Genomic DNA, 27,980 nt, shown 5'->3' on the forward strand with positions numbered 1-27,980 from the left:
ACAATTAAATTTAGGCAGTCCGTACTTCCATCTTCAAAAGTTTTATGATGTGATACCTCACGAAAGAAGATTCGCCTTATATTGCAGCTAGTTTCAGAAGAAAACGTTTTGATCAAATTCATGGTTTATCACATCCTAGCATTAAGTTTACCATTAAACAGATGACTGCTAGTTTTGCGTGGCCTGGAATGAAAAAAAAAAAATAATAAATAAAAGACTGGACCCAAGCATGTATCAGACGCCAAAAATGCAAAGTTACTAGGCACACCAAATTTAAATTTGCGCAATATCCAGAACCAGATACCCGTTTCAGAATAGTGCATATCGATCTCATTGGCTCATACCCCCTTCAAATGGATATGTATATTGTTTAACCTGCATCGACCGATTTACAGGCTGGATGGAAGTCATCCCATAACCATATATCACTGCAAAAGTTGTAAGCAAAGCCTTTTATAAGTACTAGATTTGCAGATTTGGCGTTCCATATAAAATTATTACGGATCAAGGAACCCAGTTTCAATCACAGTTGTTTAGTTGTTTGGCTGTAATATGAGGGGCTACAGTCCTTCGCACTACAGCGTACCATTCCCAATGCAATGGGAAAATTGAGAGGCTTCATAGAACGTTGAAGACTAGCATAATAATAAGCGCTTAATAATACTCAGTGGACTGAAATACTACCAACAGATCTGCTGGGTTTTAGATCTGCTTTACGATGTGACACACATAACTCGATAGCCCAAATGGTATATGGAACAAACGTTAAACTACCTGGTGAATTTTTTTATCCACCCAGTTTCAAAGTTGATCCTGCTACCTTTCTGGGTAAGCTGCTTAACTACACGGATAACTTAAAACCGATAAAAGCACGGTGTGCTATCCACCAGAAAGTTTTTGTCCACAAAGTTTTAAAGCCACGCTCGCATGTTTTTGTGAGAACAGACAAAGTGAAAAAGCCACTTGAACCAACTCATACGGGACCGTTTCAAGTATCTGACAGAAATGAAAAATATTTTTTTTGTGCTAGTTAAAGGCAAAACAGTTAATATTTCTGTTGACAGACTAAAGCCCGCACATATGCTAGCTACTGATTCTGATGCTGTTACTGACAAAGTGATTGTGGATAACAAAACTAACCCACATTCAATCGAAAAGTTTTCTCAAGCTATGGAGGACAGCAAAACTCTTACAGCCCAGACCCGTTCCGGTAGACAAGTATTGCCCGTCCGGTTTCGAGATTGAAATTAAGCCAACAACTGTCTCTCCGTTACTTAGCGTCGTAACTTAGTTACTGGTGAGGGAATAATGTTCGGAGCTACGCTGGTAAAAGGAAAAGAAAAAAAAAAAAAAAAAAAGAGGGGGGGAGAAGAAAACAGTTATTTATTCAAGCGTTTTGGCAACAGAGAGAAACCAGACGATAATCGTAAAACTAGCATTTTTTTATTTAGAATTCTAATTTGAAGTCGATTTTTGGGAACATTTGAATCAGCTGTAATCGAATATTGTTGTTTAAATTATTATTCTTTTAAATGAAAAATGCAAATAATATTATGTCAATATAAAACTAAGAAAAGCTAAGTCATGTCTATGAGTACTGCTACGTGATGAATGATTTATTGAAAAAGATGTTAGTTTTTTCCTAGGAACTATCCGGAATGTTATTCATCATCAAGAAAATCATCAGAAGGGTAAGTCTTGAAATTTATTGAGCCTTTATATTAATAGATTTAATACAATAGTATATACTATTTCATTTAAAAGACACGCAATAATCTGCAAACTTCTGATATAATTGCCGCAATACAGTCAAGAGTCAAAGTGCAAAAGAACAAATGTTATTTTTTTTTTAAATGATCATATGAGTCAGGAATATTATCCCAGGTGTTGAACATTATCATGTTTTCCTTCGACGAGGCCTTTCAAAGCAAACTACTTTTGCTGTGAACTAAGATCGCATTTATTTTTCTCCATTTTTCCATGGTAGATTTATATAGCATTAAGGTCTTAAAATTTAGAATTCCATGATTTTTTGTTTTTCAACTCCAATAATTGCATTTCAAAAGCACCAGTCTCAGTATTAAATTGGGAAAAATTAAATTTTGCTATGTTAACATTCAGAGATTAAAAAAAAAAAAAAAAAAGGCTAACATCGCCACGCTATTTTTGAATTCCTAAAACTTCCATGGAAAAGTTTCCCTCATATTTAAAAGTATTATTTCGAAATAGTAAATGTCAATTACTGAAGGAGTTCCTCGGCGAATCCTTCTGTAGGCCTGGAAAATTAATTATTTTCTTTCAAAATCGTGAGTAAAAATGGATAATTGTTTTTTCGAATGAAATGAATTCTTCCAACATCGAAAAATTTCCGCTTTCTTTTTACTTCCTTGTACGAAGTAAAAAGGAAGTATTGTAATCGCGAAAAGTTTCAGGCAGCATATTTCAACGAAAATATCCATTTTGACCGCTATCGAATGCAATTTAACGATGTTTTTGCGTGATATCTGTACGTAAGGACAGAATAAAATACTCTTTTCCTTCAAAAAAATTATAAAACTGCTTTAAAATGAATTCTGAAGAGAATTTTTCGTGGCGTCTGTACGAACGTATGTACGTACGTGCGTACGTACGTACGTACGTGCGTACGTACGTACGTACGTATCTCGCATAACTCTAAAACGAGTAGCCTCAGAACGTTGAAATTTTGTATATAGGACTGCTATAACATGTAGATGTGCACCTCGTATTTTGGTTGCAATCGGCCGTACCAAACGTATATAAATATATTTATATATATATCTACTCTATTACCCGGCTCAGTGATCTCAGTTTCTTTACTCTTATATGTCTGTAAATTGTACATTTTTTGCTTTAAAAATGATTGAATTATGTTGTTTTTATCTTCCAGTTAAGGATTTTATGCCTTTAGTAAATCTGTGTGCTATATTTTTAGAATTATCAGCAATTTTAAAGTTGTTTAATTGCCGCTAAGCCTGTTTTTAATGGCGGCCATTGATGTTTACATTTGAAACAGGAGACTAGTGGATTTGTTGCCAATCTAGAGAAACTTAGCTTCGCAACAACAAAGATAACGAATTCATTTATTATTGCCAATTAAATCATGCTTAATTCTTTCTGGAATTTTTTCGAGGAAATAAGCGTTTGACATTTACTTCGTAATTTTTAATATAGATATTTTGAGTTTTTATGTATTTTTGCCTTCTCGCGAAGTGAGAACTGAATTAATTAAATGAGAAATACTCAATCGTCTGTGAAAAGTTTCTTTTTTGTTTTGTTTGCTTAATTTCTTTTATACATCATTCTAGCTTTATTATAGTATTTGAATAGAACATGTGGCAACGATTAGATAATTCTTTAAATGATATACATTTTGTGCATTCTGAGTTATAATATGAATGAAATATAACACTGTTAAGTAAACCTAGCGCCAGAGTGTCGCTATGGTAAACAAAGTGAATTTTAAAGAATGCATTTATTCTATTGTGGTTTATGCGCTGTCGGCGAAGTAGGTTTAATTCAATCTAATAAGTTTAAATAAAATGCAAGAAAAAATGCGTATAATTTAATATTCCGTACAAGGAAGTCATGTGGTGTACACATCAGATTTTTTCCTGTAGTTTACGAGTAAGATTATGTAGATAAGACCTAACGTCTAACCTAAAATAAAATTTTTGGATTAATTGATCTCTTATTAGTTAAGATAGTCAACACCCTTCTCAAGGATAAATGCTTTAATTTTTAATACTAAGAAAGCGAATTAAAAGATTTCTCCTTGAAAGCCAACCTGCCTTATTATGCAGTAAATTATCTGTGTATTCACTCTTTAGCTCAAGTAAAAATTCTTTAAATTGGGGATGATAAAGAAATTTAACTGCTATAATATGCAGTTGTACAATTCCCTTTTTCGTTGCAATCGGCTTCGCCAAGCATATATTCTCACACTGTTACCCGGCTCGGTGAGCTCAGTATTTTCATTCTTATATATTAGTAAATTGTGCATTTTTTGCTTTAAAAATAGTTGGATTATATTGTTCTTATGTTACGGTAAAGGCTTTTTATGTCTTTTGTTAATCTGCATGCAATAGTTGTAGCCGACCAACAAGGATAGAGGTTAATGACTCTGCCATACCGAAGGTTCGGCTCGAGTCCCGGAAAAAGCATGGATGTTAGTAAATGTATAGCGTCTGTGCGGCATGGGGGCACTCTAAATATGTGGCTATCCAAACGTCCTCTCGAGAGGTTGGTAGCAGGGTAAGAGGGGTGGTAGACCCTAGGACCAGTATTCCACCCCCGTGGCCCTCTCCTTCAAAATTGGGGGCGGAAGTGAAAAAAGTCGTACTGTCACCTGTACGATTTCCAGAGTTCTTGCCAACGACAGGCGTAATTTTGTCTCCTTGCCACGATGAATTTAGTGGACGTGTTTTGATATCAGACAAGCCAGATTAGTCACAACATCAACAATAACTATAATCGTATTGACATTCTTGACCACCAATTCCATAATATCGCAAATTTCTCTGGAAATGTCTGCGCACAAAGGGCTTCTTAATGAATTATGCAATGGTAAACAAGTATTTCGTAGTTAATTTTTTCCTTCAAAATGGAAACAAAACCTTTTCTCATCCTCGCTACTTGTTTTACTTTCAGTGGCAATAATCCTAAAAGCTCTTCTTTAGGACACTCGGATGAAATAAATTGAACAAAAAGTGAAACTTGCGCTGTGATATTTATATCACAAGCTTCGTCAACAGCTATTGATGAAGATGAAACCAATAGGATCTTCGATGCGCTGATGGATTATATTCGAAGACAATTGGATAGTTTTAACAAATTTTAATGTATTCACCGTCTTTGAATGGTTTGCTTTCCTACCAATCTCTCGACTAACAATAATCATTCCAATATTAACATTGTTGAAAGACTGCATCCAATCAATTAAATGCAGAACTTGGTTTTACTTAACTATTCTGAAGTTCTTCAACTGTTTTCTAATACCTCGCGTCACCGCCGGAATATTTGCTGTCAAACATATATTCAATTTAATTTTAAATGGGTCTAAAGGGTCTGTCTAAATTTGATTTATTATTATGCGCCAATTTTTCTTGACAAATAAAACAGATAGGAAGGGCATTTAAGTTTTGTAAAAGCGCGGAAAGTTCTGTTCATTTAACTTTAAATTCACGGTTTTTTGTCTAAACTATGGTCTACATAATCATCGTTGCCTGTTTTCTGTTCCTCGAATTGCTGCAATTACTGGTGAGTTCTATCACTCGAGGATACCAAACATTTTTGCAGCCAGATTTGGAGAACGTGTGGTTCTAACAACTCGGTGCCCCATGTTATACTGATAACGCCACTAACCAACATGTTGCAAAGCAAGTTAATTTACCGGAGAAGGAAATAATAGAGAGAATAATTTCACGAAATGCAGCTGTTAATTTACCTCCCAAAAGGTGTGCTTTAACTCCAATGGAATACATTTAGTGGGCTTGTAGGGTTTATATTTATTTTAACTAACATTTATTTTAAGTTTAAACTATCTTTCCTGTCAAGCCTTACTTTCCCCTGGAATTGCCAATGCCAGAATATGTAAATTTGAGTAGAACGCGCAAGCATTCAAATTATCAGCGGAAGTATTATGATTTAAATAGAAGGGAAACGAGTTCGATGTGTGAGATTCTTACTTCACGAGCGCGGAGGTAGTTTGCGAGAAATTGAAGAACCCCACGTTTCGGCCTATGTGCTTGGCGGGAAGTAGTGTTAATCGTTCAAGTGAGCTTCAAGTCTGCTGAATTAGCAGCGGTATTGTAAAACGCGGTGAGTTAGGTATTTTAGAGAGCCTCGTAGTTAGAGTCTTGTCTTTCTTTTCAGGTTATTATTTTTATTTGACCGCCGAGTTGGCGCCGTCTGTAGGCGTCAAGAGCACGCAATTGTAATTTATTACGTTGAATAAAAAGGGACTTAAACCCTTTACAAGACTCTGTGTTTTATCCTGTTCTCACAGTCACCCCTTGGTTGCGTGCAAGTTGGAGGCGCGCAACGTTACAGGCTTATTTAAAATCAATAGCCTATGCAAACAAACCATATCGTATTTAAACGAAAATATCCATTTTGACCGCTCTCCAATCTATTTGAACGATTTTTTTTCATCTGTAGGTACGGACAGACACAGTATAAAGGACTGTTTTTTCCAAAACGGATAGTAAAATGGATTTAAAACGGATTCAGAAGGGATTTTTTTCGTGACGTCTGTACGTATGTACACTTACATACACGCTTACACTTACATACATATACACTGACTACCAATAAGTATTTGAACACCTTTGATAGAAAAGAAAAACTAACTTTATTCAAAATCAATAGTTGGTAGAGCCTCCACGAGAGATAATTAAAGCGTGGACCCTCCGGGGCATACTTTCCACAAGTCTTTGTATGACAGCTAGTGGTATTTTCTTCCACTCAGCTTGGAGAAGACATAGAAGTTCCTTCACCGATTTTGCACGGGTAGTGCACCCCTGAAGTCATCCAAAATAGTGCAGTAGGCATCGGAGTTGAGCTTACCATGAAATGGAAACCAAGGGTCCCAGCCCATACCAGGAGAAACACCCCCAGACCATAATTCTACCTCCGCCGAACTTGACTGTTGGCACAATGCATTCTGGCAGGAGACGTTCTCCAGGTAGACGCCAGACCCAGACCCTGCCATCCGAACGGTAAAGGGTGAACCTTGATTCGTCACTCCAAAGAATCCGTTTCCACTGATCTACGGTCCAATTTCGATGTGCTTTGCACCACATTAACCGAGCAGCGCGGTTGGACTTTATGATCAAAGGCTTATGGGCAGCAGCACGACCATGAAAACTAAGCAGATGTGCTTCCTTACGGATGGTATTCATTGAAACAATACTCCCGGATGCCTGTTGAAACTCCTCGTGGATGAGGGCCATCGGTTGGGTGCGGTTCTTCCGAATTTCTCTGGACAGCACTCGTCGCTCTCTATCTCCCAGTTTCGTTGGTCTGCCGATTCGGGGCACATTCCGACAATCACCGCTCACCTTCCACTTCTTAATCACATAGACCACTGTCGATTTTGGGTACTTCAGATCGCTAGATATGTCCCTTAAGGATCGGCCACATGTGTGATACCCGATAATTATACCTTTCGCGAAATCAGAGAGCTCCGAACTGCGAGGCATCTTGCATGCGATCCCTTCTGAATCCCTTCTGAATGAAAAAATCCCTTCTGAATCCGTTTTAAATCCATTTTACTATCCGTTTTACTATCCTATGCCGTTTCCTACACGATATATACCGGTGGAGTCCGTGACGTACCTTAGGACCGCAGATATCGTCATTTGCATAGGTGTCCAAATACTTATTGGTAGTCAGTGTATACATACACGCTCGTACGTTTGTATGTATATGTACGTACCTATGAATGTATCTCGCATAACTCAAAAGCAAGTAACCTTAGAACGCTGAAATTTTGTATATCGGGCTCCTATAATATATAATTAGGTAACTCCCTTTTTAGTCGCAATCGGCCGCGCCAAACATATATTAAATGGCTAATTATGAATTAACCGTTGTTACCGCTGTTAATTTACCTCCCAAAAGGTATTTCGCCTCTGGCTTAGTATATTGAATATTTTAAATATACGTGAGACAAAATTATTCTAAAAGTTGATATTTTATCCTGAATAGATTTTGCCATTTGTTATATATGTGCATTTTGTATTATATTGGAAGATATACTTTTGAATGAACCTAATAATTGTATGCACTTTCCCTCACGTGCGGGTCTGTCTCGCCCGTCGTTGATCTCGCCAGATCATCTGTGTCCATTCGATCGTTCCAGTTCCTTAATCGATCTGAAATCGTTCCGGCCCACCGGGCATCTGCCCGGTCGCCCGCCGGCCCTATCCGCCACTGGTGGGACCTAAAGTTAGCTTGCAATTCTGTACACAGAAAATTTTGTCTTTCTTCCCTCTGTCCAAATTGCTTTTTTAAGGGTAGAAATTCTATTTTTTTTAAAATCTGTTTTTAACTGTATTTCATGATTTAGGTTTTTCTGTATTTTACAATTTTAAATGAAGATATTTTATGTATTTTTGCCTTGCTCCAAAATGAGAACTGAACTGATTGAATGAGAAATATATCTAATAATGAAATTCAAGGAAATAAGTGCAACAAAAATGTGTGTAATTTATTAGGCCATGCAAGGAAGTCATGTGGTGTCCAAATCAGATATTTTAAACTAATTTTATCATCCAAAAATCGAGAGGGGAAGAATTATTATGCGATAGTTTAATTTCCGAAGAACACGGTAACAGTAAGAACATAACAAATGAAAATTAGTTATGGATAAACTACAGGTATCTATCACAATATTGTTACGAATTTGGTATTTAAAATCTAATGTTAGTTCAATTATAAATTAAATGGTTTTATTTCTCGCGCAGTGCAGCGCGTGACGAATATTAAAAGAAAGCTAAGCCGGAAAATTGAAAATACAAGAGCGCGTGCATTAAATAAATAAATAACTTTTTTTTCATTTCGAGAAAGTACTGGAAAATTCTAGCGCGTGATTTTAAAATGTTATAAAAGGAGGAAAACATATCAGTTTGTAGTAGTTGCTTAGTTTGTTGTTGTTTAGAAAACTGCTCTTGTTGATTGTAGCGAATTCGCGGATTAGCGTTCTTTAGCTGTTTTGAATTACGTTCTATTGGACATTTGAGTAGTTAAAAGATAACTACTGTGAGATATTGTAATACTGCATGACAATTTGAGAAAATTTAAGCATTTTTGTTGTGATAATAATAAATTTTTGTTCATTTTTCATCGGACTTGTGCATTCATTTCATAACGAACCCGTACGCACGCAACAATTTTTGGTGTCAGAAGTGGGATTTGAATGCCAATAACAAGAGCGATGGAAGAGTACTTAAGGCAGTTGATATCAGCCTTTGCCTCGTTTAAAGAAGAAATGAAAGAAGAGATGTAATTTAGCCAAGGAAAGATGGAAGGGGCCGTCAACTCCGTTAAGGACGAAATGAAAGCCATTCAAACTGGTCAAGAAGAAATGAAAAGAGAAATTACTTGCATAATAGAAAATAAATTTGAAGCTATGGAAGGCAGAATTGACGCAGTTGAAAATAAAGTTGGACAAATTGAAGAAAAAGTTTCTTCCGTAAAAGATCAAATTGAAGAAAGAGTTTCTTCGGTGAAAGAAGAAATAGAAGAAAGAGTTTCTTCTGTAAAAGAACATATAGAAGGGAGAGTTTCTGCTGTGGAGGAACGAATTGAAGGAAGAGTTCGTGCCGTCCAACACCAAATCGAACAACAAATTGATGAGAGAGTTTCTGCATTTGCAAAAGAAATGAATACTTTAAAGAAATTCGTAGCGTCGGCAGGGAGCAGGAGTGATGATTTTAAATTCTTACCAATGCCTGCTCGTCCACTCTGAAGCTATCCACATATGATGGGAAGACCTCCTGGCAAGTGTATAAGACACAATTTTCTATCGTGGCGGATGCGAATGGATGGGATTCCCAAACTAAGGCCTGTCATCTCGCCGCTTCTCTGAGAGCAGACGCAGCGGATATCCTGCAGACACTTCCCGAAAACAAAAGGTTAGATTTCGAAGCTCTATCCGGCGCATTAGAGCTGCGCTTTGGCGAGAAATGTTTAAAGGACTACAGCAGGCTTCAATTAAAATCCCGTCAACAGAAGCCCACCGAATCACTCCAAGAACTCGCCACGGATGTTGAAAGGCTGTCCCACCTCGCATTTACGGAGTGCCCGAGAGAAACGAGGGAAATTCTGTCGCTGCAATATTTCATCGATAGCATCCGGGACCCTGAAATACAGAAAGCACTGCGAATGGCAGATGTAAAGGATGTAAAAAGCGCTCTGTTGTACGCCGTGAAATTGGAGGCAGCCCAGCAAGCAACTCTTAGGGATCGCTACCCAGTCAGAGCTGTGCGAGTCCACGACCCAGGGGACCAATTGATGGCTCGTTTAGATGATTTATCCAGACAAGTCGATGCTTTGATACGGAGTAGCAGTGAGAACAAAGTGGCTGTAAGATGTTGGAGATGTGGTTCTGAAGGTCACCTACGACGGCATTGCAGAATACCCCAGGGCACGGATAATGAAACGGATGAGTTGACAAGACCAGTGAATGCTTTAAGACGGAATAGTGGTGAAACGAAACCGACCCTAAAGTGCTGGAATTGCGGTGTTGAAGGCCACCTACGAAGGAACTGCAGAACTCCCCAGAGCACGGAAAATAAGGCATACGATTTAAACAGACAATTAAATGCCACGGGAAGTAAAAGGACTGACAAGAAACCAAAGTGCTGGAACTGAAGGCCACGTACGAAAGAATTGCAGAACACCCCAGGGTACGAAAATTGAGACAATTTCTGAGCAACGACGCAGGAAACAAATTAATGACCATATCAAGGAACGGAGGTTGCCAGATAATGAAAAACCCTGTTTTAAAGCGCTTAAGATCTCTATAGTGAGTGGCAACAATAACAATAACGGACTGTCCATTAATTGGGAATATCGATGGAGTTCCTTGCAATATGATCATTGACACAGGAGCTAATGTTACCATCATTAGGAAAGATTTAGCTGAAGAGTTTAAAGATAAACTTATTTGGACGCCATCCTGTGTTACCCTTCAGACTGCGTCTGGTGATAAGATCGATATAACTGGGAAGTTAAACGTAAGCATCACGTTTGGAAGTGCCGCCTACCATCACACGGCCTATGTGGCGGATATCACAGATCCATGCATACTCGGATTGGACTTTTTAAGGAAATACAATTTTTCCTTAGACTTAAAAAACAACAAACTGCTTTCAGCATCTGATGGCATGATTATCCATCCTCAAAAAGGATGCTCGCCTGGAAATGCCGACGCCTTGTCCGAAAGATCCAGCTTGGGATGCTGCCGAAATCATACTAGGGTCGAAAAGAAACGCAAGACTATCAGCTCTTCTCCAGCCCAGATGCTCTTTGGTCGAGACCTTCGTCTGCCTTGTGACCGCCAGTTTGATCGCCGTACGGATGCGCCTTCATCGCCTGAGGAACACATCCAAGATGTCCAGGCCCGTTTTGAAGTGATGCCCCGTCTCGCACGAAAGCGAGTGAACTTGGCGACGGAGAAAGTGAAGACCAGATACAACACGAGAGCTACTGGACATAGATCCAACGAAGGAGACAAGGTGAGGTTGTGGAACCCGATTCAACGAAAAGGACTCAGTCCTAAACTACAGTCACCTTCGGATGGTCCATGTACAGTGCGGAACAGACTGAATGACGTCTCCGTAAGTCTTCGAACTCATACTATAGCCATAGCTCATTACTATGGCCATAGTACGTAATGTAAATAATTGTAAATAGTATAAGACCATGGTCCTTTTTGTTTTTAAATTTGTATTTAGTATTTGATTTGTATTTGATAGCATTTGATTAAGTTAGTTATTGCATTTATTGTTCATGTTGTTTGATATTGTAATGTAATGTTTATGCCTCAGTTGCATTTATGCCACAGTTGTAAGTTTAGCTTCCTTTCCAGGGATTGTACTGCCCGGGACGTGCAGTCCTTGGGAAGGGAGCAGTGTTACGAATTTGGTATTTAAAATCTAATGTTAGTTCAATTATAAATTAAATGGTTTTATTTCTCGCGCAGTGCAGCGCGTGACGAATATTAAAAGAAAGCTAAGCCGGAAAATTGAAAATACAAGAGCGCGTGCATTAAATAAATAAATAACTTTTTTTTCATTTCGAGAAAGTACTGGAAAATTCTAGCGCGTGATTTTAAAATGTTATAAAAGGAGGAAAACATATCAGTTTGTAGTAGTTGCTTAGTTTGTTGTTGTTTAGAAAACTGCTTTTGTTGATTGTAGCGAATTCGCGGATTAGCGTTCTTTAGCTGTTTTGAATTACGTTCTATTGGACATTTGAGTAGTTAAAAGATAACTACTGTGAGATATTGTAATACTGCATGACAATTTGAGAAAATTTAAGCATTTTTGTTGTGATAATAATAAATTTTTGTTCATTTTTCATCGGACTTGTGCATTCATTTCATAACGAACCCGTACGCACGCAACAATATTATTTCTTAAAAGACGTAAGCTTGTGTGTAAGTATTCAACTGTATGACGATCGATTAGACTATATATGTTGTCAACTACATATGTTGTTGACTACATTACTAAGACTAAATATGTTGTTATTTATATTAACTATATAGAAATGTATATATTGTTAACTATATTACATTCACAAAAATAATTCTTCTTCAGTTTATTCAGCTATTAACAGATTGCTATGATGGCATTTTATCGATTCTGGTAGCCTTTCATCATATAAGAAGACTGGCCTTCAGGGAAAAGGAATTAGAAATCAGAAGGTGATAGGTCAGGATAATATAGTACAGCATGAACAAAACTGAATCTTGAGATTCCGATAGAGAAGATTAGTTTGCTCGTGAAAGTAAAGAAAAATACATTCATGATGGCATCCTATTATCTGGTAGCTTTTCTTTATAGTATTTGATTAAAAAAAGCAGTTGCTGTTAAATCAAGAGAGCTTGAACGCGATAGGACCCTAAGGCTTCATTGGAGAGGACCATCTTGGGCAAAGCTTGAAGGAGATTGCCTCCATTGGAGAGAGCCATCTTGAACGTGAATGCAACAAATGATAGTGAAACCTTATTAATCATATGTTCTTTATCGTGATTCTTGGAATAGGAATCTTGATTTTTAGGTAAAATTTCAAAACTAACAGCTTCAGAAAAATAGGATAGACCTTTAACTGTTCAACATTTTGTCCGTGAGTTTAAAGAACAATGGATACCGGATGACGACATGCCGGTCCCAGTAGATTTCTTTCATGCATTAAAGCCTTGAAATTCAGGAAAAAATCCAAAATTTTCTGGGAATCTGAATGAGGAAAATACGAATACCATAGAATTTGAACAAAACTGAATCTTGAAGCTCCAATAAAGAGGATTATCTCACTCTTGGAATCAGAGAACAATGGAACCGTGATGGTATTATGATTCTACTAGATTTACCTCACATAAGAACATTCACCTTTACAAAATGCCGAAAATCAGCTCTTGTTACATCGAAAAGATAGGATAGACCTTAAACAAGACTGAACCTAAGGATGCAATGGAGAGGACCTTCTCACTCGTTAGCGCAAAGAATAATGAACCCATGATGGCAGAATATCGGTCTTAATAGTTCTTTCCTGGCACAAGAACCTTAATTTTCATATAAACTCGAAAATTAATTTGTGTTAGCGATAGAAATAGAAAGTTTGATAGAGTATGAACTCTGAGGCTCCAATGAAGAGGACATCTTGTTCGTAAAAGTACGAGTAAAAACAATGGAACGAAGATCGCAACATAGAGTTTTGGTGGTTTTGACTTAGTACATTCAGGGAAAAAAAAAATTAGAAATGAGTTGCTATTAGATCAGAAAAATGAAGCGGAACTTGAATGAGATTGATTTTCGAGGCTTCAAGGACAGAATCCTCTTGTTCGCAAATGACAAAAACTTCTGAACCTTCTTCTAAAATATTTAAAGAATATTAAATGAAATCAAGTTAAAAAATGGGAAAAAAATTCTGAAAGGTTTCAGATTTTAAATTACCACCAAATGGGGCGTTCTTTTAACATTTTGTGTGTTATCTTTATTTATTAAATATCATGTTATTCGCACTTAAACCATAAAATTCCATTCAACAGCAATATCGCAAAATAATTTTAAATTGAGCATATTTTTAGAATTTTCGATACACAGTTCTGCGCGCTGGAGATAAAAAGGTCCCCTTCCTTAGAGTGTTGCCATTGCTCGCTTTTAAACCGCTGAGCTTGTTAATCAAAAATTTTTTCAAGTTTTACAAAATATGAAATCAGTAATAAAATAAATTCCAAATTTTGTCTTCCAGATACCCATATTCGCAGGAGGATTACGTTACTCAAATTTCGATGGCTCTAGGTACCGTTGTTTTATCACAGTGCTAGAAACAGACTTACATTTATGCAGATTCTTCATTATTTAATTTATTCAAATATAATACAGGGCGATAATATTTGGTGGCAGCAGTTTGAAAAGTGAAACGGACATTCAGAATGATTCGACGCAAAATCGCAACACGAAAACAATAGTCCCTCAGGGACAAAGCCCTTTTGGACTTTTATTAGTTCAAAAGAAAAGATTATTTGGATATCTAAATTATTTCTGAAAAATAAGACAGGCTTCTGGATCTTCTGACTTATTTGAAAAAATTGCAACTAATCTAATGCATTAAAATTTAAACTAAATCTAGATCGATAAAAGTTTTTATCACAGAAACACAAACATATCGGATTAAGGAGCAGGACTGCTTTTTCATGAAATCGTTCTCAACAAAAGTAATGAAAAACACTGGAATGACAATCTAACATCTTTGTCATGCAAATAGTATTACACAGCTGCCTTTCTTGAACCGCAATAAATTACACACGGTAATTGTAATATGAGTAATATGCTTGATTTCAACCATTATTGTCTCAGTAATTGTTTAACTGTGCTTTTCTGTAAGCTATTTGTAAACAGATTTGAAGATTTGAGTGTCATTATTGTTTGTAGAATGCGTGATAAAGTTTTCAACAATAGTTTCAATTTATCTATGTTTTTAAATGTAATCTCATGAATGCATTCCAAGGACGGGATAGTGTTTTACATTTCCGCATTTGGAAGATGACATTTCTTAGTGAATTGTCCGACAGTATAACTTTATTGGTCCAGTGGTCTTGCATGAGAGCATTTACGTCAGACCGGATTTCAGTATTTTGCGAACGAAGGTCAGGACAAACAGAAGATTTATGCGATCACTGTCAAGAGGGATAAAGGCATATTTTTAGTTGAAATTTCATTGTCAGCCCAGAAGGAAGTTATTAAAGCCAACAACAACACAGAAAAAACATTTTTGAGCATGCTAATGAAATTTGCATTTAAATGTTTTTTTTTTTTTTTTTTTTCCCAGTTGCTGAAAAATTTTAGAAGAATCCAGGTTTAAGTCAGTATTCTTGTTGAAATTTACTATGTGTGATATTTCAGATAGTTTGAATTGCAAATTGCTTAGAAATGCAACAGAATTATAATCGCAATTAAATTCTCATAACTTTTATTCTATAATGTAAGAGGTTATTATGAAAAGAAGTTACAGTGTCATTCCAATAGCACGAAATTATCTAAATTTATAAATTCTAAAATATCATGATGGTATTAGTTGATCCTTTGTCTACTTATACTCGAATGAATTTAGGTAGTTTAAGTTTCAGAATTATCTGGTCTAAATTAACTACGTAAGTCTCATTCGATTCCAGGTGAAAGGGCCGGCTGCATGGGCGTTTTCGTGGTTTTCCAATGTGTAACATAAATGCGAGTCAGTTTCCCTTAGAAAATCTTTTACGAAGACATTTCTTCCTTTGAGCAAATAGCCCGAGCGTGCTTTACTGTGATTCAATAAACTAAACCATACTTAGTCTCATAGTATAGTTGTAGAGACATTAGGTATTTTTTTTTTTTTGAAGCAGAAGAGATGAAAAATGAGTAACGCCCTCGCCAGGAATCGAACCACGGACCACTGGATTACGCGCCCAGCGTGCAGACCACCACACTATGAAGGCATGCCAAGAAGGCAGGAGAAATACCTTATGTAGTCATTGACTCTCATAGTTTTAGTAAGTACAGTAAGCGTTTTCTTCATTGCCACTAGATAACAACTAATTTCATTTAATTTCAAAAGATGAATAAATAGAACAACAATGAAATCTTTTGTTGAAGGAAAGAGAAATCAACAATCCCGTTCCAAAGCAACAGGGAAAGAGGAAGGGATGGAAAACTGTTAACACAGAATTAAATTGCTTTGCTTAATGTTCCTGACTAGATATTTTACGTTTAACAATAAAAGAACGAGAAATAATTTAAAACAACCTCATAAGAAACCATTCAAGATAGATCCTTAAAAAAATTCAGTGTTATTAAAAATACTGAGAAAATATCTTTTGGAGAAAGCAAATTTTGAACAAATTATGGTTACCTACATTTGAAACGATTTCAGGATAAAACCTTAGGATATCCTCAGGATAAGAATGTCTTTCCAATTTTGAGAAAGAATAAGCAACAGCTTTCACTTTCTGAACACATTTCTATAGAATGTGATAAAGAATAGGATTAGGGAAAAAAAATTAACATAAATTTCTGCTAATATTTACAATCTGAAACTGTATGATATACATGCACATATTTTAAAACACGATTTAGTTAGATTTTGAAAAGATTTTGAAAGTTTGCGAAAAAAAATCAAATAAAAGAAACTCACAGATTATTACACTGACTCTCAAACACAGAATATTTACACACCGAAAGCGCAAATATTATACATAATCGATTTAGAAAATTAAAAAGTTATGAAATATCACTAAAAGTCAAATTTTACTTAAGAATTAACTAACTAGTATTTTAAACTAATTATTAAAATATTTTAGACCTTCAATCTCAAAATAAAATAAGCTGCGAAGAAATAAATTTAATATCATTGACAGTTACTATGTAAAGTTGCTATCATTAATAGCTATTTTAAGTTATATTCACAGTGTTATAATATTCAGATTAGGGATTCTGTTCTGCGAACAAACAAATAAACATACATTCTTCTTCATATGTATAGATATTGTAAAACTTAACCTCCTTGAATAAAACAGATTTTCATCTCCGGCTTGCAAAACTGTTGCCACTCAGAAAAATGAGGAAAATGATGGTTTTTCCGAGTTTTTAATTAATATCTCTGTTTTTGTTTTTTGGGGAGGGACGTTGACCTTTTCCAGGACCCAGAAAAGATTTCCAGAAAGTTTGACGATGACAGTAGTGACTGAGTTATTAGAGGACAAATACACGGACTTCTTTATATATATAGATAGATAAACGAATTGGTATGGCTTTATGCTACTTTAAAATGCATTTCTTAGAATCGTCTTACCTTCTGCTCATGTTGTGATTAATATCGCTTGTCTGATATCAGCCAAGCCCACGAAATTCATCATGGAAAGAAGGCAATATCGTGCCTATCGTTGACAAGAGTCTTGGGAACCACACAGGGGACAGTACGACTTTGCTCAGTTCATCTCCCGATTCTGAAGCAGAGCACCCCGGAGGGGACGGGCCCCATGGTCTTCCACTCCTTGTCCGCTATTCCCAACCTTTCGAAAATACTTTCGGCAAGCCGCATATTTTGAGTGCCTCCATGCCGCACAGACATTATGCATTTACAAACATCCATGCCTTCTCTGGGATTCGGATCCAGTTCCTTCGGTACGGTAGTCACAGTCAGTAATGACTATCCCGGCAGGACGGCTATCTTACCTTCTAAGAATACACAAATAGAATAATACACTTAAATGAAGGTTTTGAATAAACTTATACGTTAACATATCAATCTGACGATTATACATATCTGATACAATAGCAAAAACTCAATATACAGATTACTTGAGGTAAATGTAGGGTTACTCAATTAAAAAGCAGATTAAAATATGAAATATAAAGTAGTATGCACCTCAATAAGTTTTGGCTTGAGCTGTTAATATTCACGAAGCAGATGCGGCTTCCGAAATTAAAGCCGAGCATTTAAGTCAAGTAGAAGGGAAGCATAATCATAGTAGCGGGTCAACGAGGTTGCCTAAAGCTTTCTCAAGAACTCTGTTCTAATGCATATTAGTTAATTCTCATTCTGATGAGCGTTAAAGAGCGTAGAATAAATAGTAAAGCCAAACAAATAAGATAGCTGACTTAATTAATAACAATAAATTCAACCACCCGTTTCATAGTATTATTATCTATTCATAGCGGAATACAAAACATATTGTAAAAAGTAGAGAAAATTTCCTTTTACCCATTGTTACTCTTTGTTTTATTTTTATTTTACTTTATTCATTTATTTTTTGCATTTTTTTTTTCAAGTATTTTAACCAAACTGGAAAAAAAAAAAAAAAAAAAAAGAGAATAAATAAATGCTGCCCATGCCTAATGCCCATGCTGAGTCATATCACACGGCTAAGCAAGAAATGGCTACTTCTTACTATTATACATTTCGCGCTGTCGAAGTTTGTTTCTCAAAATCTGGTTACTAGTAAACTCAATTTTTTAAGATCGGTTACCATTGACCAAGGATATTCTCCCTTGGTCATTGATAAGGTCTTTAAAAAATTTTCACCTTATCATCAAAGAAGACATTCCGCTATTAAAAACTGCATTAATAACCTTGTCGTGCTTCCTTCTCATCTTCTGTCAGTTATAAAATATCACGGGATTCTCCAGAACTTCAGTTTCCAAATCAAGTTCTAGCCTATCAATAATATCTGTGGTACAGTTCTTTCCGACTTTAATTCTTGGGGAACTTATAGCATACTCTGTCAATGTGGTTTGAGACATATCGGCCAAACTAAAAGGAGAGTTAAAGTTTCGCATGAAGGAACACGAATCTTCATCATCAAGGAGGTCATCATCTTCATCAAATCATCGAGGAACATGAAAAGGCGAAATTAACAAGTCTTCGATAGTTAACCGTAGTTGACAATTTTATCATAATTTTGAATTTGAATCTTCAAAGATTATTCAAAACGCTTCTTCAATTGGCGAATACGGTTTATTCGAAACTTTTCACTTTTGAAAAGATTTAGCTTGTTTAGTTAATGATATTAAATGAAATCCAGTCCTTCCTAACGCTTTTAAAATTCTATTATCTTAATTTTTCAATATTATTACTATTTTTGCTGATAAATGGCGCTACCTTCTCGTTCACATTATTGGCGTAGGCTATAAATACAACCGTTGCGCGCGCTGCTTTCCCAGTCTCGCAGATTTCTTTGCTTCTGATGAAGAGGAATCTGTACCTGTTTGCCCTCGAAATCGATTGAGTTCTTGACTAAATACACTCCAAACACAAGGCTGTTGCTTTACTGATGATTTTATATTTCAATTTGGCGTGTTTCTCATCTAGTTTGACTATAGGCTTCTGTTTAACAATGAATAATATTAGAATTTTGCTGGTAATCTGTAGGTTTTTTTCCTTCCTTTTCCAAAGTCTGAAATTCAGGTGAGAAGACCGCGTCTCTTAGGTCTGAAATAAAGGAATAAATAATTTTAGCTCAGAATTATGCCTATCGTATAAGGAGTTTTAAACTGTAAAAGGACGCTAAAGAAAGGAATATCCTGAAAAGAATTTTCCTTCTAACAGAAATTCCTTAAATTCATTCATAAATTTGAAATATTTATTTTTTTGAAAATAACCGCAAAAAATTTCGATTTTATTGGTTCTCATACTGAGTATGGTGTATTATAAAATATGTCTGCCTTATACCCTATATAGAATGCATATTCTTTAGAAAGGGGTAAAGCCGTTGCCTCATGGAATCGAGTTCTTAAAGAACTGATGTTTCCAGAGTAATCAGTAAATAACCCACAACATCGCCGGGAAGCTATTGAGAATAAAACATCATTGACCAGCTGTCGGTCTGTCCGTTAATTACACGTCAGAGCTTAAATTGAGGGCACCGGCACTTCTTTTATGTAAGTGAACCACAATTTTATTTTATCAGATAAATTTTGTTTTAATAGTAAACATGCCTTAAAACAGTGGTGCCCAACCTTTGGCCTCTCGCGAGCACATTTCCAAAACATCAATATTTTTGCTAAACATATTTCCAATCTTATGTGATATATCTGAAATATTAATTTCGGCAAATGGCTTTGAGATGAATAATAATATTGGTTGAACTTTATGGAAATCAGAGAAGCGGAGTTCAAAATTATTTTTCAGTGCATTTAGGTTTTTCGAGTATTTCTCTGTTTCAATTGCCTTGTGGTTATTAATATGGCTCGATAAATTCTGAAAGTGGGTGAAATTTGTTTCTTTCATCTGATTTATCCACAAATTTAACTTTATCTGAAAAGCAGTTACAGTCCCAATCAAATGAAAAAGGGTTTTTTCTTTTCCCTGGAGATCTTCGTTCAGTTTGTTCAGTTTAGCTGTTACATTCGTGAGAACATGCAGATCGGACAACCAATTATTGTCGTCCAATTCTTTATAACTTTCGTTTCCGGATTCCAAATGCTGCTTTATTGGCGAAAGAAGTTCTACAAATCGTTGAAATACTTTTCCTCTGCTGAGCCATCTAACATCGGAATGAAGCTGTAGGGTTTATATTTATTTTAACTAACATTTATTTTAAGTTTAAACTATCTTTCCTGTCAAGCCTTACTTTCCCCTGGAACTGCCAATGCCAGAATATGTAAATTTGAGTAGAACGCGCAAGCATTCAAATTATCAGCGGAAGTATTATGATTTAAATGGAAGGAAACAAGTTCGGTGTGAGAGATTCTCTTACTTAGCGAGCGCGGAGGTAGTTAGCGAGAATTGAAGAACCCCGCGTTGCGGCCTATGTGCTTGGCGGGAAGTAGTGGTCATCGTTCCAGTGAGCTTCAAGTCTGCTGAATTAGCAGCGGTATTGTAAAACGCGGTGAGTTAGTTATTTTACAGAGCCTCGTAGTTAGAATCTTGTCTTTATTTTTCTTTTCAGGTTATTATTTTTATTTTGACTGCCAAGTTGGCACAGTTTGTAAGCGTCAAGAGGACGCAATTGTAATTTATTACGTTGAATAAAAAGGGACTTAAACCCTTTACAAGACTCTGTGGTTTATACAAGCTTTCACAGTCACCCTTGGTTGCGTGCAAGTTGGAGGCGCGCAACGTTATATTGGCGCCCGAACACTTATCGAACTGAAATGGCCGAAAACTGGATGGAAGCCGCTGGACAACACCAAGAAATGACAACGCAGTTAGAAGGATTTGTATACCTGGTCCAGACTTTGAGAGCATCAATCAAGCCAAACGTCTATTTCGACGGAAAAAATTCGGTGTCCGTATTTTTAGAAGGTATAGAAAACCACTTTCAGCTCTACCCTGTGCCTGAAAGACAAAAAGTTGCCATCGCCACATCAGCACTAAGAGGACAGGCCGCGCTATGGTGGAAAATATAGGCAAATTTCTTCTAGGTGAATTTGGAAGCCCGACGTATACATTTGAAAATTTCAAAAAATCGTTAGTAAAGGCCTTCCCCATAGTGAAAGATCGCGCACGGCTGGAAGCCGAGCTATATAGTTTCTATCAACGGGATACAGCAGATTTGACGGACTTTATTTTACGAAAAATCAAGCTAACGGATATGCTGTATGGAAAAAACCCGATGCGGAGATTATTGAAATAATATTACCAAGATTGTTACCCGCTGTCCAAGACTACTTTGAAATTAGAAACCCAAACACATTGCAGGAACTTTTCGAATTGGCGGTGAAGTTTCAAAATCGCAGAATAGCGGAAAAAGCGAGAGGGGAAACATATTCTCAACATACCCGAAGGAAGGAGGAAACCAGAAATGGAAATCGCTCATATGGGGGAAAGAACTATCAAGCTAACGCATCGAAACTCAAAGGTCAAGGCCCAAAAAGAAAATTTGAAAATAAGCATCCGCGTACCCAGAAGACACAGATTGAAAGGAAAGCTTTAAACGACTAGAGGGGCCTGTGAAAGGGAGGGTCCAGACCCCGGAAGTTTTAAAAAAAACCCTCAAATAGACATTTAAATACAGTCATCGTAAAAAACTCACAGCTACCAATTATACAAGTCCTGGTTGGCGATGTACCAGTAGAAGCCCTCATCGATACAGGAGCAGAAGGAAATTTCATGAGTGAAAAGTTCTTCAAAAAGAATTTTTATAGGATACGACTCTTTAAAACCAGAAATACGGAAATTATAGCGGCGCAAGGAAAAACATGTCACTGTATCGGGAAAGTATCATTAAACGTACAGGTAAAAGAGGAAAATCTCAAAGTATTAATTTTTGTGGTGAAACACCTGCAACACTCTCTTATTTTAGGTATGGACTTTTTAAGGGCCGCGAGGGCCAAATTGAATTTTCAAGATAGTTCCGTGGTGCTGGAGATGGACCAGAGGGTGGTGGAACCTGTGGAGACACCTGAATTGGACCTTAGCCATTTGAATGACCAGGAAAGTAAAGCAATACAGCAAGTGGTGAGTAATTTTTCTCATTTGTTTTCAGAAAAACCAGGAAACTGTCAAATCGTGACTCACAAGATTCAATTAAATGCCGAAAAACCTTGTAGGACTAAACCGTATCGCTATGATAAACAAAAAGACTTAATCATCGAAGAACATATTCAGGAGATGTTAAAGAATAAAATAATAACGCCCATAAATAGTGAGTACGCGAGTCCAGTCGTACTATGTAGGAAAAAGAACGAGTTTCCTCCTTCAGATAAAAGGGCTTGGAGGTTTGCTATCGATTATAGAAAACTAAATAGTATCACTAAATTTCCAGTTTACCCTTTGCCGGTTATAGACGAGATCATTAGACAGATCAAATCGACAAGATATATGTCTACTTTGGACTTAACGTCTGGCTACTATCAAATAGCTATGAGACCCGAAGATATACACAAAACCGCGTTTATAACAAAATCGGGCACTTATGCATTTTTACGCATGCCCTTTGGGTTGTGTGGGGCCCCATCAACATTCCAGAGAGCTATGGACATTGTTCTAAAGCCTGTCCTAGGAAAATCAACTTTAATTTATCTAGATGATATAATTATAACGAGTAGTACGTTGGAACAACACATTAATGACCTCGAACAAGTTTTTAAATTATTAAAAGAGGCCGGTCTTACAATTAACGCCTCAAAATGCAAGTTCGCAACTAAAGAACTCAAATATCTCGGTTATAAAATTTCGCAAAAGGGTATAGAAACGCAAGAATCAAAAATAAAAGCTATTAAGAATTTCCCACCGCCCAACACCGCCAAGAAACTTTCGTCTTTCCTTGGATTATGTTCTTACTATCGATCTTTCATAAAAGATTTCGCTAATATTGTTGAACCACTCTTAGTAATCAAAAGAAAAAAGAGTAAATTTACGTGGACAGCGGAAGCTAACACAGCTTTTGAAAGATTAAAAGAAGCGCTTATTAATGCCCCTGTTTTAAAATTCCCTGAGGGGGACGAAAACCTGGAAATTGCGGCAGATGCGTCAGACTATGCGGTGGGTGCGGTTCTTATGCAAAATAACCATCCGCTGGCATTTTTTAGTAAAACATTGAATCAGACACAAAGGAATTATACAGCTACAGAAAGAGAAACATTAGCCGTATTAATGGCTGTACACAAATTTCGAGTTTATTTCGGCAAATCGCCAGTAACAGTCTTTTCGGATCATGCGGCTGTTGGTAGACTTTACTCGGGAAAAAACCTAACGCCCAGGTTAATAAGATGGGCTTTAAAACTCCAAGAATATAATATCACAATAAAATATAAACCGGGTAAGGAAAACAATGTAGCTGACGCACTTTCTCGTATAAAACTGGACGACGAAGGAAATGAACTTAAATGCGCTGTGTTGACTTCAAAAATTTTAGATTCTAGAGATACGGTTATTACTGAACTGAAAGCTGATCCTGAATTTGGAAATATCTATGCTTATTTGAAAGACCCCGAAAGCTTTGAGCACACAGATATCGATGCGATAAGAAATAGAGCAAAAAACTATGAAATAATAGATAATTTATTATTCTATACGAAAACAACAAACGAAAATCTTGAGTATAAGCCAGTCATCCCAGCCTCGCTTCGATTAAGCATTTTGAAGGAGTTGCACGAAAAAAAAACAGCGGGCCACCTCGGGGTCAGAAAGACTATGAAAAGGGTACGCGAGGCGGTATATTTCCCGCAATTATACAAAATAGTAACGGCGTATGTCAGGTCCTGCAATCAATGTCAGTTAATAAATGATATTAATTACAGCCCGGCCGGGTACTTAAATAGCATTCGCGCTACATTTCCGAATGAAATTTTAGGCATAGATCTCCTTGGTCCCTTACCCCAGAGCGAGTTAAATAAAAATCGTTTTCTTTTAGTAATAGTAGATCATTTTTCAAAATGGATAGAAATTGTTCCTCTTAAACGCGCGTCAGCCAAAACAGTCGCAGATGCATTCTTACACAGATACATTTTAAAATACGGTGCACCGATAAAAGTCATTAGCGATAAAGGAAAACAATTCATTAGTCAAATATTTGAAAACATATGCAATGGACTTGGCATACGCCATATCAAAATGGTTCCGTATAGACCACAGGCTAACATAGCAGAAAGAGTTAATAAAAACATTGTAAAAATAATTCGCAGTTACGTTAGCACACATCACAAGCGCTGGGATGGCTACATAAATGAATTAGCTTATGCTTTAAGAACGGCACATCATGATACTACGGGAAAAACTCCAGCAGAATTATTTTTAGGCAGAAAGTTAATTACGCCTTTATATAAATTATTCTTTGTGCAACAAAGAGAGCAGGAGTTTAAACAACAAGATGTGCAAAAGTTGATTGATCAGGCGCTTAAAACCTCGGATACGGCAAGAAATAGACAAAAGTTATATTATGATAGAAAACGCCGTGAAGCAGATTTTAAAGTTGGGGATAAAGTATTGAAGCGGAAATTTTCTTTATCAAGTGCGCCAAAAGTTTGAAGGCCCCTATGTAATTCAGGAAATCAAAGGGGTAGTATTATATCTTAAGAACGACAGAGGGGAAATCTGTAAAGCAAGTCCCGACCAGGTGAAAAAATAATATAATCCAAATGATTTTGAAATCCTTAAAAGTTTCTTGCTGGACTCAAGTCTAAACGAAATAGAAGGGCCAGAGACTGCAACAACTATTCCACCACCCAAGAAACGGAGAACTGAAGAGAGACCTAGCACTTCTACAACCCGGACGTCGGTATCAAAAAGAAAAAATGATTTTCAAACTCCGGCGTTTAAGAAAAGCAAAAATACAGATGAACCGGGTAAAGAAACCGTGGTAAAGACGAAAATACCACCTACAAAGGATGGCAGGAGAAATTACACATCAAGGAGAACGCGCACACGGCCACAGAGTCAGGTGCCAGCAAGGCCGCCGTTCCGGAAACTGAAACGACAACAGGAGGCACAAAAATACGACGAACAGAAGAAATTCAAGAAGGACTCCAGACCGGAGGACGTCAAGACCAGCCGTCCCAGGCAGAAACGCAAAGGCCAACAACCAGACGATTACTCCGTCAAGAGGCCAGCATGTAGAGGACGCAAAAGAAAAAGCAACGGGGACGACACTCGGAGATCAATAAGGAGAAGATTGACATCCATGAAACCTCTAACTTGGGATCAATTTTGCCAAAAACGGATGACGGAATTTCAAGCATCGAAAACTCAAAGATAAGTTAAAACCTTCTATAAATATTTTTCTCTTTTGTTCCGAAATGTTATGCATAAGTACGAAGTTCTATGTTTTGACGAAAGTCAATATGTCTCGGTTGAGACTTTGTTTTGTTTTACTTTATTTAGCTAAGGCAAAAGTATTATTTTCTTTAAGTGTAAAAGCTAAAAACAAGCATTTTCTGTTGGTCGAAAGACTAATTCTGTTATGTTAAAGCCAAAATTTGGCCGGAGATAAAAATAACTTCGTATTCTTGTATTAATAAGAATTTTACTTTCAGTGCCGCCAGCTTGGCGAAGAATGAGTAAAGTAAAAAATTTATTTTCTCTTATTCATTTTATGGTAAATTGTAAAAAGCATATGTATAAAATTTTGTAAATGTAGGTAAATACTTGAAGGTTATGTAAAAGTAGAATTTAGTCTAGAAGCATAAAATTGTAGATGCTAAAAGTGAATGCTTAAAAGCAATGAAGTCAAAATTTAAGTAGTAAATTGTAGATAAAGTCATGCTTTAGAGCGAAAGCCTGCATGTTTAAAGATGAATGAGGGGGAAGTTAGAATGAATGTGTTTTGTAGGGTTCTCCACCTACATTTGAATTTTTAAGAATATTAAAGTAGCTCATTGAGTTGTAGAATGTCGAGTAAGGTGTGTCTATTTGGTTGTTGAATTCTAACAAATCATGGTGGTTAGGGGAAGTGTTGTAAGACTAAAACACGAATATTCCCGTTTGACACCACACACGGTGGAGAGCCAGGGTAAAGTTAAATTAATGCTTGAAAAATTGAATGAATGTGAAGTAAGCAATAACTAAGAAAAACGAATCGTTTAAAAACAAAAATTTATTGTGTCAAGAAAGTGTAAATTATAATGTATGTAGAAAGATACTGATACTTATTCCTTCCAGATGCTGGAAGGAAAGACCAAGATTGATTGATGAAGTCCAGGAAAAGTTGCTGTAAGAAGAAAGCTTTGTAACGAGTAACAGAATTTTAATATATAATTGTTACATAAGATTTTTTTTTTTTTTGTAAACGAGGTTCTCGCCAGTTAGTTCAGAATTAGATAAACTTACAACAGGTCGTTTGTAGGACCTGCTTCCAAGTTTCCAAATTCTGGCAGCGGCAAATGTAGGGTTTATATTTATTTTAACTAACATTTATTTTAAGTTTAAACTATCTTTCCTGTCAAGCCTTACTTTCCCCTGGAACTGCCAATGCCAGAATATGTAAATTTGAGTAGAACGCGCAAGCATTCAAACTATCAGCGGAAGTATTATGATTTAAATGGAAGGAAACAAGTTCGGTGTGAGAGATTCTCTTACTTAGCGAGCGCGGAGGTAGTTAGCGAGAATTGAAGAACCCCGCGTTGCGGCCTATGTGCTTGGCGGGAAGTAGTGGTCATCGTTCCAGTGAGCTTCAAGTCTGCTGAATTAGCAGCGGTATTGTAAAACGCGGTGAGTTAGTTATTTTAGAGAGCCTCGTAGTTAGAATCTTGTCTTTATTTTTCTTTTCAGGTTATTATTTTTATTTTGACTGCCAAGTTGGCACAGTTTGTAAGCGTCAAGAGGACGCAATTGTAATTTATTACGTTGAATAAAAAGGGACTTAAACCCTTTACAAGACTCTGTGGTTTATACAAGCTTTCACAGTCACCCTTGGTTGCGTGCAAGTTGGAGGCGCGCAACGTTATAAAGCAATAAGATTCCATGTTCGCTATCAAGTTCATCAGTCCAGCAATCAATTATTTTATAATGTCTTGCAAGATATCTCTTATGACTATAAATGCTTACCATAATTTTAACAATTATGAAATATGGTTATTTTTAAAATATTTTTTGTTCATAGTACCTAATCGGGCTGGCGAGCACATACAAAACGATCGGCGAGCACACTTGTGCTCGAGAGCACAAGGTTGGGCACCGCTGCCTGCCTTAAAACGTCAATTCTAACTTCTAAACGCAGGCCAGTCTTTCCCTCGCACTCAAGCCTTGCACAGCTGACAGTCGAGAGTTCCGCAACTATCCGGGGCAACACCTCATGGGCCCTATAAGGGCATACATTGATCCTGCATAGATGCTTACATAGTTCATACATACACATGCTTATATAGTTCATAATATATCCTTAGATGGTTACATAGTTCATAATATATGCTTACATAGTTACATAGTTCATGGCAGACATAGTTCATAGTACATGCTTACAGAGGTTGAGACTTTTAAGGAAAGAAAAGCCCCCCAATTATATGTCAAAGGCCTTATTCTCCAGGATATGCAATGAATTTATGAGAGCGGGTGAATTTTGTATTCCTCAAAGAACTAAAAGTGATATCCTGGTCGTTTAAGTTGCACGCTAGTGACTTCCTATTGCAGAGCTCATGTAGACTTCCTGAATGATGTGACCAAACGAGGGGGGGGGGCATTACTTGTACAGAGAAGTCTTACGTTTATTCTCACGTTGTATTCAGGAAAACTTATTCATGCATAATATTCAGGGAAAATTTCTGCTTGACGGATAGAATTATATCGACAGGGCATCGCGATCAGAAAGTCTTGAA

General features: G+C 36.7%; 1 protein-coding gene and 1 long non-coding RNA gene across 7 annotated transcripts in view; one reads left to right on the plus strand and one right to left on the minus strand.

Annotated features, from left to right (window-relative positions):
- Sms (spermine synthase) overlaps positions 1-27,980 on the minus strand; it is a 170,983-nt gene that overhangs the window by 48,153 nt on the left and 94,850 nt on the right. The gene's annotated exons all lie outside the window — the stretch shown is intronic.
- The window catches only part of LOC146995206 (uncharacterized), a 126,991-nt gene that overhangs the window by 9,768 nt on the left and 89,243 nt on the right, over positions 1-27,980 (plus strand). For 3 of the 5 annotated variants that reach the window (XR_015043642.1, XR_015043644.1, XR_015043645.1), the window contains exon 2: positions 1,636-1,691. This is a non-coding gene — a long non-coding RNA (uncharacterized LOC146995206). The remainder of the gene's footprint in view (positions 1-1,635; positions 1,692-27,980) is intronic. The other 2 variants (XR_015043646.1, XR_015043643.1) reach the window with 1 other exon arrangement.

This window comes from Stegodyphus dumicola, chromosome 10, assembly GCF_044657685.1.
Source record: "Stegodyphus dumicola isolate Sdum_Otavi_A_Nest chromosome 10, ASM4465768v1".
NCBI classification, from domain to species: Eukaryota; Metazoa; Arthropoda; class Arachnida; order Araneae; family Eresidae; genus Stegodyphus; species Stegodyphus dumicola.